This window comes from Oncorhynchus kisutch, unplaced genomic scaffold (genome assembly GCF_002021735.2).
Source record: "Oncorhynchus kisutch isolate 150728-3 unplaced genomic scaffold, Okis_V2 scaffold1371, whole genome shotgun sequence".
Lineage (NCBI taxonomy): Eukaryota > Metazoa > Chordata > Actinopteri > Salmoniformes > Salmonidae > Oncorhynchus > Oncorhynchus kisutch.
Window position 1 is genome coordinate 1 of NW_022263316.1, and position 17,453 is coordinate 17,453.

Genomic DNA, 17,453 nt, shown 5'->3' on the forward strand with positions numbered 1-17,453 from the left:
ATAGCTACAACAAGTATTCTAATCTTGAGAGAACTCTTGTTGTCTGTGGTCCTGTGCTCAGTTGGTACAGCATGGCGCTTGCAACGCAAGAATTATGGTTCGATTCCTGGGAGCACCCATACATAAATGTTTATGTGCATGGCCATTGCTTCTCCCCAACAACTATTGTTTATACAGACGACTCGTTGCAGAAGCTTCTGTACGTGTAGCCTTGCGTCCTTGATCAACCAACTCAAACGAAATAACGTCTCCACTTAAACAACGCCATATCAGTATCTCCTAGGAACAATACTTTGCGGGACGAAGCAAGCATGATCGTCGCTTTGGTCAAGTTTTTGCTAAATGGCTTATACAGGGAGGCTAAGAAATTCGGCTTGTCACTAAAAACGTTCAAAACCTTTACAGATGCACAATCGAGAGCATCCTGTCAGGCTGTATCACCGCCTGGTACAGCAACTGCGCACGTATCACCGGGGAAAACGACCTGCCCTCCAGGACACTTACAACCACCCGATGTCACAGGAAGGCAAAAAAAGACCATCAAGGACAACAACCACCCGAGCCACTGCCTGTTCACCCTGCTGTCATCCAGAAGGCGAGGTCAGTACAGGTGCATCAAAGCTGGGACCGAGAGACTGAAAAACAGCTTCTATCTCAAGGCCATCAGACTGTTAACCAGCCATCACTAACATTGAGTGGCTGCTGCCAACATACTGACTCCATCTATAGCCACTTAATAATTACAATATGATGTAATAAATGTGTCACTTATATTATATATATATTATATATTTATATGTACATATTCCTATTAATTCCTTTACACTTGTGTGTATAAGGTAGTTGTGAAATTGTTAGATTACTTGTTCGATATTACTGCACGGTCGGAACTAGAAGCACAAGCATTTACACTCGCAATACCATCTGCTAACCATGTGTATGTGATTTGATTGAATGTTTTCCCCATAAAACCTACCACTGCTTTGATTTCTAATTTGATCATTATTGGTTTATGCTGTGTTAAAATGTGTGTTTAAGCAATAAACAAATTAAAAAAGAAACTCCTGGTTGTAAACTGATTGCAGTAGCTATGTTTTTGGTATCGCTCTGCGTGTCATTCCTCAACTGTCTGGATTTTACATTCATTTGGATCTCCACCAAACTGACACACTAAATTAACTAACTGTTTATAACTATGCTATAATCCCACTGAAACATGAACAAGCCTCATTCAGATGATTTTATATGGTCCTTTACACACCAGCTCCGTGGGAAATTGGATCCTGGCCAAAGGCACAAGTTCATTCAACAGGTGTGAGACATCGAGGATGAGTTTTTGACAATATTAATGTCAACTGCCATATGTTGATGTACATGTCCAACTGGTTTCCTCCTATTTTCAGACTACTGATACCAGACTAGTGTTTTATCACGTGGCCACAGATACTCCCCTATTCTGTCAGTGGTTCCAGATCTACAACAGACAACTGTGTGCGAATAGCATACAGTATTTAGCAACAGAGAATTAAAATTCCATTGTTATGAGAAAATCATACTTTTTTTAAGTGTCTTGTGCCGTCCCAAACAAAGTACAATAAAATGAAATTGAAATTAAAGCTAAAGGGAATATGCAGTAGGGTTGATAAAGGTCAAGATAAGTTTGACTGGACTAAAGGAAGCGTAGGATGTTTGGTAACATTTGGCATCCTAAACTTGTTTACATGTGACAAAGTAGGCTACAGGACCATATAGTGCTTCTACCCAAGTGGTGGCCCATCATGTCTTTAGGAGCTACAGTCTTTTTTTTTCTTTTTTTTCAGACAAGGGAACATTTACATCAATGTATGGATAGAGACTTCAGCTTTCTTCTCATGTGTATATCCTGTCAAACGATAAACGTTGCACAAACCCCGCACTTTTAAAATGGCTCTGTTCCTATGGAAATGTGCACATGTTTAGAGAGAGTAATTGGTTACATATTTCATGTCGAACCTAGACTTTCAAATCTCTTATTCCCCAACAACTGACAATTGGGACCTCCCCCCTATCTCGGGCTCTGTAATAGTCACATTTTTTCTGACGATTATCAGAATCCCACAGTTCTTAGCTTTCTAACAGTACTTAACTGGCATTCTGCCCCTGAGCAAGGGAGTTAACCCACTGTTCCCCGGGCGCCGATGACGTGAATGTCGATTAAGGCAGACCCCGCACATCTCTGATTCAGAGTGGTTGGGTTAAATGCGTAAGACACATTTTAGTTGAATACATTCAGTTGTACAACTGACTAGGTATTCCCCTTTCCCTTTCCCTAAGCATGTTTCTGTAAGGACCGAAATGTACTTTATGAGGGCAGTATACAATATTATGCATCGTTTATAAAATGCCACCAGAGGGCGTCAGAGTTGAACAGGTTAAGAACAGCTATGGCTACAGACAAACAGGTATTCGTTGGTATAAGTACTTTAAGGAATGAGCAGCAAGGCAGCATGATTTCAACAAGCACTTCACCTGTCATTGCAATACAATTCTAACTAGGCCTCTATACAAACAGCAGTAGAGCTAAGTATAGCTTTCCCCCCAAAAAACACAAAGTTCTACGTAACAAATACCCAGTGTTTTTAATCCAAACCATGAAACAGTGTTTTTACTATGAGGAGAAAACAACCTTTTGTGTCTAAGACACCAAAACCAGTTTGACTTAGGGTAATATATTAACATTCCAGTTTGATCCGGTTAAGATCTGAAGAGTTCAAAGAGGTTTGAATGTTAAATGCAATGATATACATTCTCAATAAGTTAACACTGTAGGCTGCTGTTGTGTATAGCGTATTAGACTTGGAGGGCTATAGTTCTTTTCTCCAAGGCACAGGTATGGAACAAAACATGCACGGAGGAGGACTAAAATGAACTTCAAAATATCAAGGAAGTGGGATTCAAACATGTGTTAAATCATACAGAAATATGCATGCCAGAGGGACCATTTTGAAACAAAATAGTAAAATAATTTCTTTGTGGGAAGCATTACATACATTTTTGTGTGAAATCATACAAATCTGCCATTTCAATGAAAATACAGTACTGCATTCAAAACAAATTGGCCCTAACAGGCACCTATGTTTCCTGTAACATTCACTATTTTCCAAAAACTTAAAACACGATTTTCTATTCAAATTTTTTATACAAAAATGGTTTTAATTACATGTAAATTATCGTCTATGTGTTTACAGATGGGCTTTGTACTTACTTTGTAAGTGTGGAGTAGGTTGTATAAATAAGTGGGAAACATCACAAGTTTAATGCTTTGAATAATTGACTTTGTACATTAAAAAAATATATGTATTATTTGACAACAAAAAAACAGAGGGCGCTCAACCAACGTTGAGTTGAGGTGCAGCCAAAAATTAGATCATCATCATAGAAAAGGAAAAGCCCAACTCTTGCTCACTATAAAAAATGCATTGTTTTATTCAGGCAAGGTTAAAGATTAACGTTTCGGCCTAGTCTATGATGATATGCAAGTTGACTTAGCACATCTATTTCCTTCTTAAAATGTCAACATTCTGGAAAGTAGAGTTGTGCAAAAGCTCATTTCACAACTAAATATACTCATCAGAAAATGTGGGGATTAACTTCAGAGCGCATGCATTTCAAGTATTAGCTCTACCGTAGAGGCACATCCCCTTACTATATAATAGCAGGTTTGCCATTTTGAGAACTTTTTTTTTCTTCAAAGTCCTCCAGTGAAAGAACCTTCCCATGGTACCAGCTATCTTTCAGTAAGGCACGGATGGGATTTGAACCCATGATCTTCGGTTTACAAGACAGACGCCTTACCGCTTGGCCACCATGCCACTCAATGCTGCAAGATATTATCAACATTCTGGAAAGTAGGAGTTGTGTAATGTGAATTTGGCACACAAATACTCAGTGGAGAACCTTGGGATTGAACCAAGTACTAAAATAGCATGCACTCCCCCTCTGAGCTTCGATCCAATTTTATTTGCAGATAAAATGCAATATTAATACAATGTACTTTTTATATACACCACTCCATTGAAACTACAATGAAATGATAGCAGCAATTCTAAATACACGCAAGTATGGACAGTCATCTAACCCATGAACTTCAGTTTTTGAAAATGATGCAATTGAAGTTGGCAACCATGCCACTTCTGTTACATAAATGTACGAACAGGGATTGAACACATGTTCTTCAGATTACAAGAGCAAATTATTTAGCACGTCTCTGTTTCCTGCTGAGAATTTCAACATTCTGGAAAGTAGGAGATGGGCCACTGCAAAAATTTGAATGGAGAAGCTGCGGATTGAACCCAGGACCTCATACATGCGAAGCATGCGCTCTACCACTGAGCTACATCCCCTTTCTGGGAAAGAAATGGTTTTTTCTTATTTTTTTAAATTTCACCTATAATTAATCAGGTAAGCTAGTTGAGAACAAGTTTTCATATTCAACTGCGACCTGGCCAAGATAAAGCAAAGCAGCGCAACACAAACAACAACACAGAGTTACAGATGGAATAAACAAGCGTACAGTCAATAACACAATAGAAGAAAAAAAAGAAAGTCTATATACAGTGCGTGCAAATGGAGGTAAGGCAAGAAATAGGCCATAGTAGCGAAGTATTTACAATTTAGCAAATTAACACTGGAGTGATAGATGAGCAGATGATGATGTGCAAGTAGAAATACTGGTGTGCAAAGAGCAGAAAGTATATTAAAACAATATGGGGATGAGGTAGGTAGATTGGGTGGGCTATTTACAGATGGGCTTTGTACAGCTGCAGCGATCAGTTAGCTGCTCAGATAGCCGATGTTTAAAGTTAGCAGTGTTGCCAACACCTCAGTAAGGAAAGTAGCTATTGGCTGTCCTAAAAGTCACTAGAAGTTGCTAAATGATGTCATCACCTAATTTGCATAATTGTCCATGTGCATGTAATTGTGATGGACACTGTAGGAGTGAGGAATAACATTGTGGAAGAGACAAAAAGTGAGTAAAATGAAAATGTCTGCAAGTATTCAGAGGGGTCCGAATACTTGCTAAATACAGCGACTAAGTCGCTAAGTTGGCAACACTGAAAGTTAGTGAGGGAAATATGTCTCCAGCTTCAGCGATTTTTGCAATTCGTTCCAGTCATTGTCAGCAGAGAACTGGAAGGAAAGGCGGCCAAAGGAGGTGTTGGCTTTGGGGATGACCAGTGAGATATACCTGCTGGAACGCGTGCTACGGGTGGGTGTTGTTATCGTGACCAGTGAGCTGAGATAAGGCGGAGCTTTACCTAGCATAGACTAAAAAGATGACCTGGAACCAGTGGGTCTGGCGACGAATATGTAGCGAGGGCCAGCCGACTAGAGCATACAGGTCGTAGTGGCCATATCAATACAATTGACCCTTTCTTTACACTGTTCTAATGAAAGTACATTTCCATAATATCATCTAGCTTCCATAAACGTCGAACAAGGCTTGAACCCAGGATTGAACCCATGTGCTTCAGTTTACAAAAACAGATGACTTAGCACATCTATTTCCTTCTTAAAATGTCAACATTCTGGAAAGTAGAGTTGTGCAAAAGCTCATTTCACAACTAAATATACTCATCAGAAAATTTGGGGATTAACTTCAGAGCGCATGCATTTCAAGTATTAGCTCTACCGTAGAGGTACATCCCCTTACTATATAATAGCAGGTTTGCCATTTTGAGAACTTTTTTTTTCTTCAAAGTCCTCCAGTGAAAGAACCTTCCCATGGTACCAGCTATCTTTCAGTAAGGCACGGATGGGATTTGAACCCATGATCTTCGGTTTACAAGACAGACGCCTTACCGCTTGGCCACCATGCCACTCGATGCTGCAAGATATTTATCAACATTCTGGAAAGTAGGAGTTGTGTAATGTGAATTTGGCACACAAATACTCAGTGGAGAACCTTGGGATTGAACCAAGTACTAAAATAGCATGCACTCCCCCTCTGAGCTTCGATCCAATTTTATTTGCAGATAAAATGCAATATTAATACAATGTACTTTTTATATACACCACTCCATTGAAACTACAATGAAATGATAGCAGCAATTCTAAATACACGCAAGTATGGACAGTCATCTAACCCATGAACTTCAGTTTTGAAAATGATGCAATTGAAGTTGGCAACCATGCCACTTCTGTTACATAAATGTACGAACAGGGATTGAACACATGTTCTTCAGATTACAAGAGCAAATTATTTAGCACGTCTCTGTTTCCTGCTGAGAATTTCAACATTCTGGAAAGTAGGAGATGGGCCACTGCAAAAATTTGAATGGAGAAGCTGCGGATTGAACCCAGGACCTCATACATGCGAAGCATGCGCTCTACCACTGAGCTACATCCCCTTTCTGGGAAAGAAATGGTTTTTTCTTATTTTTTTTAATTTCACCTATAATTAATCAGGTAAGCTAGTTGAGAACAAGTTTTCATATTCAACTGCGACCTGGCCAAGATAAAGCAAAGCAGCGCAACACAAACAACAACACAGAGTTACAGATGGAATAAACAAGCGTACAGTCAATAACACAATAGAAGAAAAAAAAGAAAGTCTATATACAGTGCGTGCAAATGGAGGTAAGGCAAGAAATAGGCCATAGTAGCGAAGTATTTACAATTTAGCAAATTAACACTGGAGTGATAGATGAGCAGATGATGATGTGCAAGTAGAAATACTGGTGTGCAAAGAGCAGAAAGTATATTAAAACAATATGGGGATGAGGTAGGTAGATTGGGTGGGCTATTTACAGATGGGCTTTGTACAGCTGCAGCGATCAGTTAGCTGCTCAGATAGCCGATGTTTAAAGTTAGCAGTGTTGCCAACACCTCAGTAAGGAAAGTAGCTATTGGCTGTCCTAAAAGTCACTAGAAGTTGCTAAATGATGTCATCACCTAATTTGCATAATTGTCCATGTGCATGTAATTGTGATGGACACTGTAGGAGTGAGGAATAACATTGTGGAAGAGACAAAAAGTGAGTAAAATGAAAATGTCTGCAAGTATTCAGAGGGGTCCGAATACTTGCTAAATACAGCGACTAAGTCGCTAAGTTGGCAACACTGAAAGTTAGTGAGGGAAATATGTCTCCAGCTTCAGCGATTTTTGCAATTCGTTCCAGTCATTGTCAGCAGAGAACTGGAAGGAAAGGCGGCCAAAGGAGGTGTTGGCTTTGGGGATGACCAGTGAGATATACCTGCTGGAACGCGTGCTACGGGTGGGTGTTGTTATCGTGACCAGTGAGCTGAGATAAGGCGGAGCTTTACCTAGCATAGACTAAAAAGATGACCTGGAACCAGTGGGTCTGGCGACGAATATGTAGCGAGGGCCAGCCGACTAGAGCATACAGGTCGTAGTGGCCATATCAATACAATTGACCCTTTCTTTACACTGTTCTAATGAAAGTACATTTCCATAATATCATCTAGCTTCCATAAACGTCGAACAAGGCTTGAACCCAGGATTGAACCCATGTGCTTCAGTTTACAAAAACAGATGACTTAGCACATCTATTTCCTTCTTAAAATGTCAACATTCTGGAAAGTAGAGTTGTGCAAAAGCTCATTTCACAACTAAATATACTCATCAGAAAATTTGGGGATTAACTTCAGAGCGCATGCATTTCAAGTATTAGCTCTACCGTAGAGGTACATCCCCTTACTATATAATAGCAGGTTTGCCATTTTGAGAACTTTTTTTTTCTTCAAAGTCCTCCAGTGAAAGAACCTTCCCATGGTACCAGCTATCTTTCAGTAAGGCACGGATGGGATTTGAACCCATGATCTTCGGTTTACAAGACCGACGCCTTACCGCTTGGCCACCATGCCACTCTATGCTGTAAGATATTTATCAATATTCTGGAAAGTAGTAGTTGTGTAATGTGAATTTGGCACACAAATAACATCTCTGTTTCCTGTGAGAATTTCAACATTCTGGAAAGTAGGAGTTGTGTAATGTGAATTTGGTACACAAATACTCAGTGGAGAACCTTGAGATTGAACCAAGTACTAAAATAGCATGCACTCCCCCTCTGAGCTTCGATCCAATTTTATTTGCAGATAAAATGCAATATTAATACAATGTACTTTTTATATACACCACTCCATTGAAACTACAATGAAATGATAGCAGCAATTCTAAATACACGCAAGTATGGACAGTCATCTAACCCATGAACTTCAGTTTTTGAAAATGATGCAATTGAAGTTGGCAACCATGCCACTTCTGTTACATAAATGTACGAACAGGGATTGAACACATGTTCTTCAGATTACAAGAGCAAATTATTTAGCACGTCTCTGTTTCCTGCTGAGAATTTCAACATTCTGGAAAGTAGGAGATGGGCCACTGCAAAAATTTGAATGGAGAAGCTGCGGATTGAACCCAGGACCTCATACATGCGAAGCATGCGCTCTACCACTGAGCTACATCCCCTTTCTGGGAAAGAAATGGTTTTTTCTTATTTTTTTAAATTTCACCTATAATTAATCAGGTAAGCTAGTTGAGAACAAGTTTTCATATTCAACTGCGACCTGGCCAAGATAAAGCAAAGCAGCGCAACACAAACAACAACACAGAGTTACAGATGGAATAAACAAGCGTACAGTCAATAACACAATAGAAGAAAAAAAAGAAAGTCTATATACAGTGCGTGCAAATGGAGGTAAGGCAAGAAATAGGCCATAGTAGCGAAGTATTTACAATTTAGCAAATTAACACTGGAGTGATAGATGAGCAGATGATGATGTGCAAGTAGAAATACTGGTGTGCAAAGAGCAGAAAGTATATTAAAACAATATGGGGATGAGGTAGGTAGATTGGGTGGGCTATTTACAGATGGGCTTTGTACAGCTGCAGCGATCAGTTAGCTGCTCAGATAGCCGATGTTTAAAGTTAGCAGTGTTGCCAACACCTCAGTAAGGAAAGTAGCTATTGGCTGTCCTAAAAGTCACTAGAAGTTGCTAAATGATGTCATCACCTAATTTGCATAATTGTCCATGTGCATGTAATTGTGATGGACACTGTAGGAGTGAGGAATAACATTGTGGAAGAGACAAAAAGTGAGTAAAATGAAAATGTCTGCAAGTATTCAGAGGGGTCCGAATACTTGCTAAATACAGCGACTAAGTCGCTAAGTTGGCAACACTGAAAGTTAGTGAGGGAAATATGTCTCCAGCTTCAGCGATTTTTGCAATTCGTTCCAGTCATTGTCAGCAGAGAACTGGAAGGAAAGGCGGCCAAAGGAGGTGTTGGCTTTGGGGATGACCAGTGAGATATACCTGCTGGAACGCGTGCTACGGGTGGGTGTTGTTATCGTGACCAGTGAGCTGAGATAAGGCGGAGCTTTACCTAGCATAGACTAAAAAGATGACCTGGAACCAGTGGGTCTGGCGACGAATATGTAGCGAGGGCCAGCCGACTAGAGCATACAGGTCGTAGTGGCCATATCAATACAATTGACCCTTTCTTTACACTGTTCTAATGAAAGTACATTTCCATAATATCATCTAGCTTCCATAAACGTCGAACAAGGCTTGAACCCAGGATTGAACCCATGTGCTTCAGTTTACAAAAACAGATGACTTAGCACATCTATTTCCTTCTTAAAATGTCAACATTCTGGAAAGTAGAGTTGTGCAAAAGCTCATTTCACAACTAAATATACTCATCAGAAAATTTGGGGATTAACTTCAGAGCGCATGCATTTCAAGTATTAGCTCTACCGTAGAGGTACATCCCCTTACTATATAATAGCAGGTTTGCCATTTTGAGAACTTTTTTTTTCTTCAAAGTCCTCCAGTGAAAGAACCTTCCCATGGTACCAGCTATCTTTCAGTAAGGCACGGATGGGATTTGAACCCATGATCTTCGGTTTACAAGACAGACGCCTTACCGCTTGGCCACCATGCCACTCGATGCTGCAAGATATTTATCAACATTCTGGAAAGTAGGAGTTGTGTAATGTGAATTTGGCACACAAATACTCAGTGGAGAACCTTGGGATTGAACCAAGTACTAAAATAGCATGCACTCCCCCTCTGAGCTTCGATCCAATTTTATTTGCAGATAAAATGCAATATTAATACAATGTACTTTTTATATACACCACTCCATTGAAACTACAATGAAATGATAGCAGCAATTCTAAATACACGCAAGTATGGACAGTCATCTAACCCATGAACTTCAGTTTTTGAAAATGATGCAATTGAAGTTGGCAACCATGCCACTTCTGTTACATAAATGTACGAACAGGGATTGAACACATGTTCTTCAGATTACAAGAGCAAATTATTTAGCACGTCTCTGTTTCCTGCTGAGAATTTCAACATTCTGGAAAGTAGGAGATGGGCCACTGCAAAAATTTGAATGGAGAAGCTGCGGATTGAACCCAGGACCTCATACATGCGAAGCATGCGCTCTACCACTGAGCTACATCCCCTTTCTGGGAAAGAAATGGTTTTTTCTTATTTTTTTTAATTTCACCTATAATTAATCAGGTAAGCTAGTTGAGAACAAGTTTTCATATTCAACTGCGACCTGGCCAAGATAAAGCAAAGCAGCGCAACACAAACAACAACACAGAGTTACAGATGGAATAAACAAGCGTACAGTCAATAACACAATAGAAGAAAAAAAAGAAAGTCTATATACAGTGCGTGCAAATGGAGGTAAGGCAAGAAATAGGCCATAGTAGCGAAGTATTTACAATTTAGCAAATTAACACTGGAGTGATAGATGAGCAGATGATGATGTGCAAGTAGAAATACTGGTGTGCAAAGAGCAGAAAGTATATTAAAACAATATGGGGATGAGGTAGGTAGATTGGGTGGGCTATTTACAGATGGGCTTTGTACAGCTGCAGCGATCAGTTAGCTGCTCAGATAGCCGATGTTTAAAGTTAGCAGTGTTGCCAACACCTCAGTAAGGAAAGTAGCTATTGGCTGTCCTAAAAGTCACTAGAAGTTGCTAAATGATGTCATCACCTAATTTGCATAATTGTCCATGTGCATGTAATTGTGATGGACACTGTAGGAGTGAGGAATAACATTGTGGAAGAGACAAAAAGTGAGTAAAATGAAAATGTCTGCAAGTATTCAGAGGGGTCCGAATACTTGCTAAATACAGCGACTAAGTCGCTAAGTTGGCAACACTGAAAGTTAGTGAGGGAAATATGTCTCCAGCTTCAGCGATTTTTGCAATTCGTTCCAGTCATTGTCAGCAGAGAACTGGAAGGAAAGGCGGCCAAAGGAGGTGTTGGCTTTGGGGATGACCAGTGAGATATACCTGCTGGAACGCGTGCTACGGGTGGGTGTTGTTATCGTGACCAGTGAGCTGAGATAAGGCGGAGCTTTACCTAGCATAGACTAAAAAGATGACCTGGAACCAGTGGGTCTGGCGACGAATATGTAGCGAGGGCCAGCCGACTAGAGCATACAGGTCGTAGTGGCCATATCAATACAATTGACCCTTTCTTTACACTGTTCTAATGAAAGTACATTTCCATAATATCATCTAGCTTCCATAAACGTCGAACAAGGCTTGAACCCAGGATTGAACCCATGTGCTTCAGTTTACAAAAACAGATGACTTAGCACATCTATTTCCTTCTTAAAATGTCAACATTCTGGAAAGTAGAGTTGTGCAAAAGCTCATTTCACAACTAAATATACTCATCAGAAAATTTGGGGATTAACTTCAGAGCGCATGCATTTCAAGTATTAGCTCTACCGTAGAGGTACATCCCCTTACTATATAATAGCAGGTTTGCCATTTTGAGAACTTTTTTTTTCTTCAAAGTCCTCCAGTGAAAGAACCTTCCCATGGTACCAGCTATCTTTCAGTAAGGCACGGATGGGATTTGAACCCATGATCTTCGGTTTACAAGACCGACGCCTTACCGCTTGGCCACCATGCCACTCTATGCTGTAAGATATTTATCAATATTCTGGAAAGTAGTAGTTGTGTAATGTGAATTTGGCACACAAATAACATCTCTGTTTCCTGTGAGAATTTCAACATTCTGGAAAGTAGGAGTTGTGTAATGTGAATTTGGTACACAAATACTCAGTGGAGAACCTTGAGATTGAACCAAGTACTAAAATAGCATGCACTCCCCCTCTGAGCTTCGATCCAATTTTATTTGCAGATAAAATGCAATATTAATACAATGTACTTTTTATATACACCACTCCATTGAAACTACAATGAAATGATAGCAGCAATTCTAAATACACGCAAGTATGGACAGTCATCTAACCCATGAACTTCAGTTTTTGAAAATGATGCAATTGAAGTTGGCAACCATGCCACTTCTGTTACATAAATGTACGAACAGGGATTGAACACATGTTCTTCAGATTACAAGAGCAAATTATTTAGCACGTCTCTGTTTCCTGCTGAGAATTTCAACATTCTGGAAAGTAGGAGATGGGCCACTGCAAAAATTTGAATGGAGAAGCTGGGGATTGAACCCAGGACCTCATACATGCGAAGCATGCGCTCTACCACTGAGCTACATCCCCTTTCTGGGAAAGAAATGGTTTTTTCTTATTTTTTAAAATTTCACCTATAATTAATCAGGTAAGCTAGTTGAGAACAAGTTTTCATATTCAACTGCGACCTGGCCAAGATAAAGCAAAGCAGCGCAACACAAACAACAACACAGAGTTACAGATGGAATAAACAAGCGTACAGTCAATAACACAATAGAAGAAAAAAAAGAAAGTCTATATACAGTGCGTGCAAATGGAGGTAAGGCAAGAAATAGGCCATAGTAGCGAAGTATTTACAATTTAGCAAATTAACACTGGAGTGATAGATGAGCAGATGATGATGTGCAAGTAGAAATACTGGTGTGCAAAGAGCAGAAAGTATATTAAAACAATATGGGGATGAGGTAGGTAGATTGGGTGGGCTATTTACAGATGGGCTTTGTACAGCTGCAGCGATCAGTTAGCTGCTCAGATAGCCGATGTTTAAAGTTAGCAGTGTTGCCAACACCTCAGTAAGGAAAGTAGCTATTGGCTGTCCTAAAAGTCACTAGAAGTTGCTAAATGATGTCATCACCTAATTTGCATAATTGTCCATGTGCATGTAATTGTGATGGACACTGTAGGAGTGAGGAATAACATTGTGGAAGAGACAAAAAGTGAGTAAAATGAAAATGTCTGCAAGTATTCAGAGGGGTCCGAATACTTGCTAAATACAGCGACTAAGTCGCTAAGTTGGCAACACTGAAAGTTAGTGAGGGAAATATGTCTCCAGCTTCAGCGATTTTTGCAATTCGTTCCAGTCATTGTCAGCAGAGAACTGGAAGGAAAGGCGGCCAAAGGAGGTGTTGGCTTTGGGGATGACCAGTGAGATATACCTGCTGGAACGCGTGCTACGGGTGGGTGTTGTTATCGTGACCAGTGAGCTGAGATAAGGCGGAGCTTTACCTAGCATAGACTAAAAAGATGACCTGGAACCAGTGGGTCTGGCGACGAATATGTAGCGAGGGCCAGCCGACTAGAGCATACAGGTCGTAGTGGCCATATCAATACAATTGACCCTTTCTTTACACTGTTCTAATGAAAGTACATTTCCATAATATCATCTAGCTTCCATAAACGTCGAACAAGGATTGAACCCATGTGCTTCAGTTTACATAAACAGATGACTTAGCACATCTATTTCCTTCTTAAAATGTCAACATTCTGGAAAGTGGGAGTTGTGCAAAAGCTAATTTAATTAGACTCACTTTGACTTTATATAGTGGACCAAGAGAAGGTTTCTTGATTAAGACCATACTGGCTGAGTACGCCTGATCTCGGAAGCTAAGCAGGGTCGGGCCTGGTTAGTTTTTGGATGGGAGACCGCCTGGGAATACCAGGTGCTGTAAGCATTTTGTCACTGCCTTGTGGAATTTCAACTCTTTGTCCGTTTTTTCCCACAAGGCTGAAATATGTGCCCTCGCTTTGAAATAAGTAAGCAAGGTTAGTGTGTATTTCATCCAACAATCTGTGCTACAAATTATGGCTACAGTATATGCAATTTCTTCCACTTTTTGAGTGACACAAAGATGCTTATCTAAATGGTGAAAATGCAACATCTGTTAACCCTTCGAAACAGCCCCTATGACCATTTTAAGGCACATCCGTTTGGCACAGGAAGCTGAACGTGAACACATATCCTCATTGGGGTATGCTTTTACAGAATCCTGAGTTTTAAGTCTATACGTTAAGAACTGACTGATTTACACAAGGTTGAATTCACTATTTCTATCAAACATCAGTTTGGGTATGGAAAAACACTTTTAGGGTGATTTTAACCACTTCCGGTTGCTTCAGGAAGCTTAGAATCAACACAGGTAGACCTCATAGTGGGCTGATGGATTGTCATCGAATACAGGTTCATACGGCATTCATAACCCACATAGGCTTTAGGTTGAATTTAGGGTTTCAGGCAATGTATTCCTAATGGGAGAGAAGTCAGTGAAAACTGTTTGAGGTAGACACCTTCTTTTAACTGTTAAGGGTTAATACTACACGGTCAAGGTTAGGCTTGCACAGATCGGGAGGACCTCAGGAATGTACCTGAGGTCGAATTGTGCTTCTCACCCTAACGGTTCTCTCACTGTCACCAAAAAGCAAATGACATTTAGGGCCAGACTTCATTTTGGGCCTACTTTTTCTCATGGTAACTGTGCTTAGACCGAGCGAGCTACGGTCAAGCGGGGCATCTCGTTGAACTTGGCACAGCCTAGAGATTATGGTAATACCTTTGCAGGCTCTGTGTGTCTTTAAGCACCACACTTTGTCACTCCATCCTTGCTGTGTGTGTGTGTGTGTGAGAGAGCTTTTCTTTGACATCTGTTGGGAAAATGTTGTCGTGGACATAGAAATATAACACGATTAGATGTTCTATGAAAAAGGTGTACTTATGAGAGCAAAAACCTTGGGGGGGGGGGGGGGGGGCAATCAGTCAAAACATTGAAGGGGATTTTACAGGGCCCTAATGGACTACAGACATTGACAGTATCCTAGCCTAAAAACAAATGCTGAATGCACTGCCTAGATTTTGAGGTAAACGCATTGTCCATTATTTGATTTGATCTGGGCAGGGCAGGGAAGCACTAACAAACTGCATTTAGTCCAATAAAAAGACACAACATTATTAGGGTGATAAATAAAAGGCCCTAGTCCATGAAGTTGTCATAAGTATGAACGTAGGATGTGCCCTCTTCCCCCCCCCCCACAAGAGTGAAATATATGGTCTGGAAATGCAAGCAAGGTTTGAGCTTTTCAGTGTGTGTCACAAGGTGACAAAAGGCTCGTTGTCACGCGGCCTGGTCAGGAAGGCCAATGTGCGAGTGATGTTGACCACATAGTAGCAGGAAACCTTTAACCTTAAAAGAGTATGCAACTTCAATAGGGGAAATATGCAACTTCAATAGGGGAAACTTCAAGCAGTGGAGTGGACACACTGATAGTAGAGGCACATTTTCCCTGTATACAAAGTATTGAGCAATTGGTGAAGGAAAAAAAACACCCTATAACAGCTAATAGCTACAATTGTGATGCGTAATGCACTCATACAGCATGAATTGTTGATAAACTCTGTAGTAGAGGGGAATTGCTTATTACAGCCTACAGAAGCAAACAGTCCATAAATACACAGTACCCATCACCTCAGGGTAATAGTCATTTTACCTTCCTGGTGGTGCCACAGGAGTTCACAGTGAAGTGGAAGTAGGCGAAGCGATCTTCACTGTAGGTGGGACACCAGGCGGGGTCGCTCAGGGTCAGCTGACCGGGGTTCAGACCGGAAGCAGACTCCACCTTCATCGCCAGCGCAGTCATCGTTCCGTTTGAGAAACACTCTTGGAGGTGGGGGATCAAAAGACAGGTAGCCATCAGACCTGGGTTCTGTATTTGTTACACTTAATTGAGCTTGCCGAGCACAGTAGAACCAATGGAATAGCACCAAATATGCAAACCATGCCCATCTGGTTCTCCAGATTGAATTGAAGAATACACCTGAAGTCATAAAATGTCTAACTAGTCATTTGTTATGCTAACTATCTAGCAAGAGGTTGCATAGCAACATCATCAACTTCCGGTTGACAGGTGAAGAGCTAGTACACGCGACTGAAAGCATACTGTTCGTTTACAGGTTGGAACAACCTATTTCGTATGTTTTTGCGGTCCTTTTTTGGAACCGTATAAGCTTAAATGTTGCGGCATCCTGCAGCACATCTTGCGTGGTTCCGCATAATTCTATGGCACGTTATTTAAGTGTCAGCCAAGATGCAATTTACCACTCATCACTGATCCTTTCACCTTCATCCATCTCAGACGTACTCTCATCTGGGCTACCTGCACAGCCTACCTCATTACAGATGTGCAGATCCACCAACCAAACGCACCACTACATTCACTTCCAAAACCGAATGTTTTGATCGAACACAACATTTTTAAAATAATAATAATTCAATGTCCAAAGTCAGATTCCGCACTCGTGGTACGTTGTGATTCAAACTGTAGCCCAAATGAGCGTGCTCTGGTATCAATGCTCATCGGGAGAAGTCCTCAACTTCAAAACGTTGTTTTCTACAGCAAAGCTGGCTTACCTTACGTATTCACTACTGCACTTGTTTATTGCAATTGAATGGTAAAAACACATCCAAGAAACACCCACATCAAACCACACCCCCAAGACAATTCTTGTTTGCCTTCAGTCATGGCCGCTAGCATTTCTTAATGAGCATTGATGAAAAACAAGAGCTGTGCTCGAATACCCACACTAACATACTGTATACTACATACTTAATGAGTATATACTGAATACTATATATTATTAGTTCATTTTAGTATACTGTAAACGAACAGTATGCTTTCAATTGCGCGTTCTAGCTTTTCACCCGTCTACCGGAAGGTGATGCTGTTGCTATGCAACCTCTTGCTAGCTATCTAGCATAACAAATGACTGGTTAGACATTATACGACTTCAGGTGTGTTCTTAAATTCAATCAGGAGTTCCAGAATGCGCTCATGAATTCAGAGCTTTGTCAGATTGTCTGTTTGTAAATTCAGAGCAGAGTAGACAGCCAGAGCGAATTTACGAAAGCACCCGAATGTCCATTGAGAACGCACAATGACTATACCATTTAGCTAAGCTCAGAATGACGGGAATAATCACGTCTAACATTGGGTAGTTAGTTAGATAGCCTATAGTTATTATACTGTCAAGTTTTATCTATAAGTAGCCAACTAACATTAGGTATCTAGCTAACAACATACCGGTACATACTGCTGTACTGATACGCTATGTGGTTCGTAAGACCAGTGTAGCTAACAAATTGTCAGCCAATATAACGTGTAAGTTAACTTATTTAAAAAGTAATTACTTTATTACATTGCTCAACATTTTCT

General features: G+C 40.4%; 10 non-coding genes across 10 annotated transcripts; all 10 read right to left on the reverse strand.

Annotated features, from left to right (window-relative positions):
* Positions 1–3,779: 3,779 nt before the first annotated feature.
* trnat-ugu (transfer RNA threonine (anticodon UGU)) lies at positions 3,780–3,851 on the reverse strand. The gene has a single exon. It is a non-coding gene; the product is annotated as a tRNA-Thr (tRNA).
* A 459-nt stretch (positions 3,852–4,310) lies between these two features.
* On the reverse strand, positions 4,311–4,382 carry trnaa-cgc (transfer RNA alanine (anticodon CGC)). Its single transcript has one exon. It is a non-coding gene; the product is annotated as a tRNA-Ala (tRNA).
* A 1,404-nt stretch (positions 4,383–5,786) lies between these two features.
* trnat-ugu (transfer RNA threonine (anticodon UGU)) lies at positions 5,787–5,858 on the reverse strand. Its single transcript has one exon. It is a non-coding gene; the product is annotated as a tRNA-Thr (tRNA).
* A 459-nt stretch (positions 5,859–6,317) lies between these two features.
* trnaa-cgc (transfer RNA alanine (anticodon CGC)) lies at positions 6,318–6,389 on the reverse strand. Its single transcript has one exon. It is a non-coding gene; the product is annotated as a tRNA-Ala (tRNA).
* A 1,404-nt stretch (positions 6,390–7,793) lies between these two features.
* trnat-ugu (transfer RNA threonine (anticodon UGU)) lies at positions 7,794–7,865 on the reverse strand. The gene has a single exon. It is a non-coding gene; the product is annotated as a tRNA-Thr (tRNA).
* Positions 7,866–8,400: 535 nt separating this feature from the next.
* Positions 8,401–8,472, reverse strand: trnaa-cgc (transfer RNA alanine (anticodon CGC)). Its single transcript has one exon. It is a non-coding gene; the product is annotated as a tRNA-Ala (tRNA).
* A 1,404-nt stretch (positions 8,473–9,876) lies between these two features.
* trnat-ugu (transfer RNA threonine (anticodon UGU)) lies at positions 9,877–9,948 on the reverse strand. The gene has a single exon. It is a non-coding gene; the product is annotated as a tRNA-Thr (tRNA).
* Positions 9,949–10,408: 460 nt separating this feature from the next.
* On the reverse strand, positions 10,409–10,480 carry trnaa-cgc (transfer RNA alanine (anticodon CGC)). Its single transcript has one exon. It is a non-coding gene; the product is annotated as a tRNA-Ala (tRNA).
* A 1,404-nt stretch (positions 10,481–11,884) lies between these two features.
* On the reverse strand, positions 11,885–11,956 carry trnat-ugu (transfer RNA threonine (anticodon UGU)). The gene has a single exon. It is a non-coding gene; the product is annotated as a tRNA-Thr (tRNA).
* A 535-nt stretch (positions 11,957–12,491) lies between these two features.
* Positions 12,492–12,563, reverse strand: trnaa-cgc (transfer RNA alanine (anticodon CGC)). Its single transcript has one exon. It is a non-coding gene; the product is annotated as a tRNA-Ala (tRNA).
* Between the last annotated feature and the right edge of the window lie 4,890 nt (positions 12,564–17,453).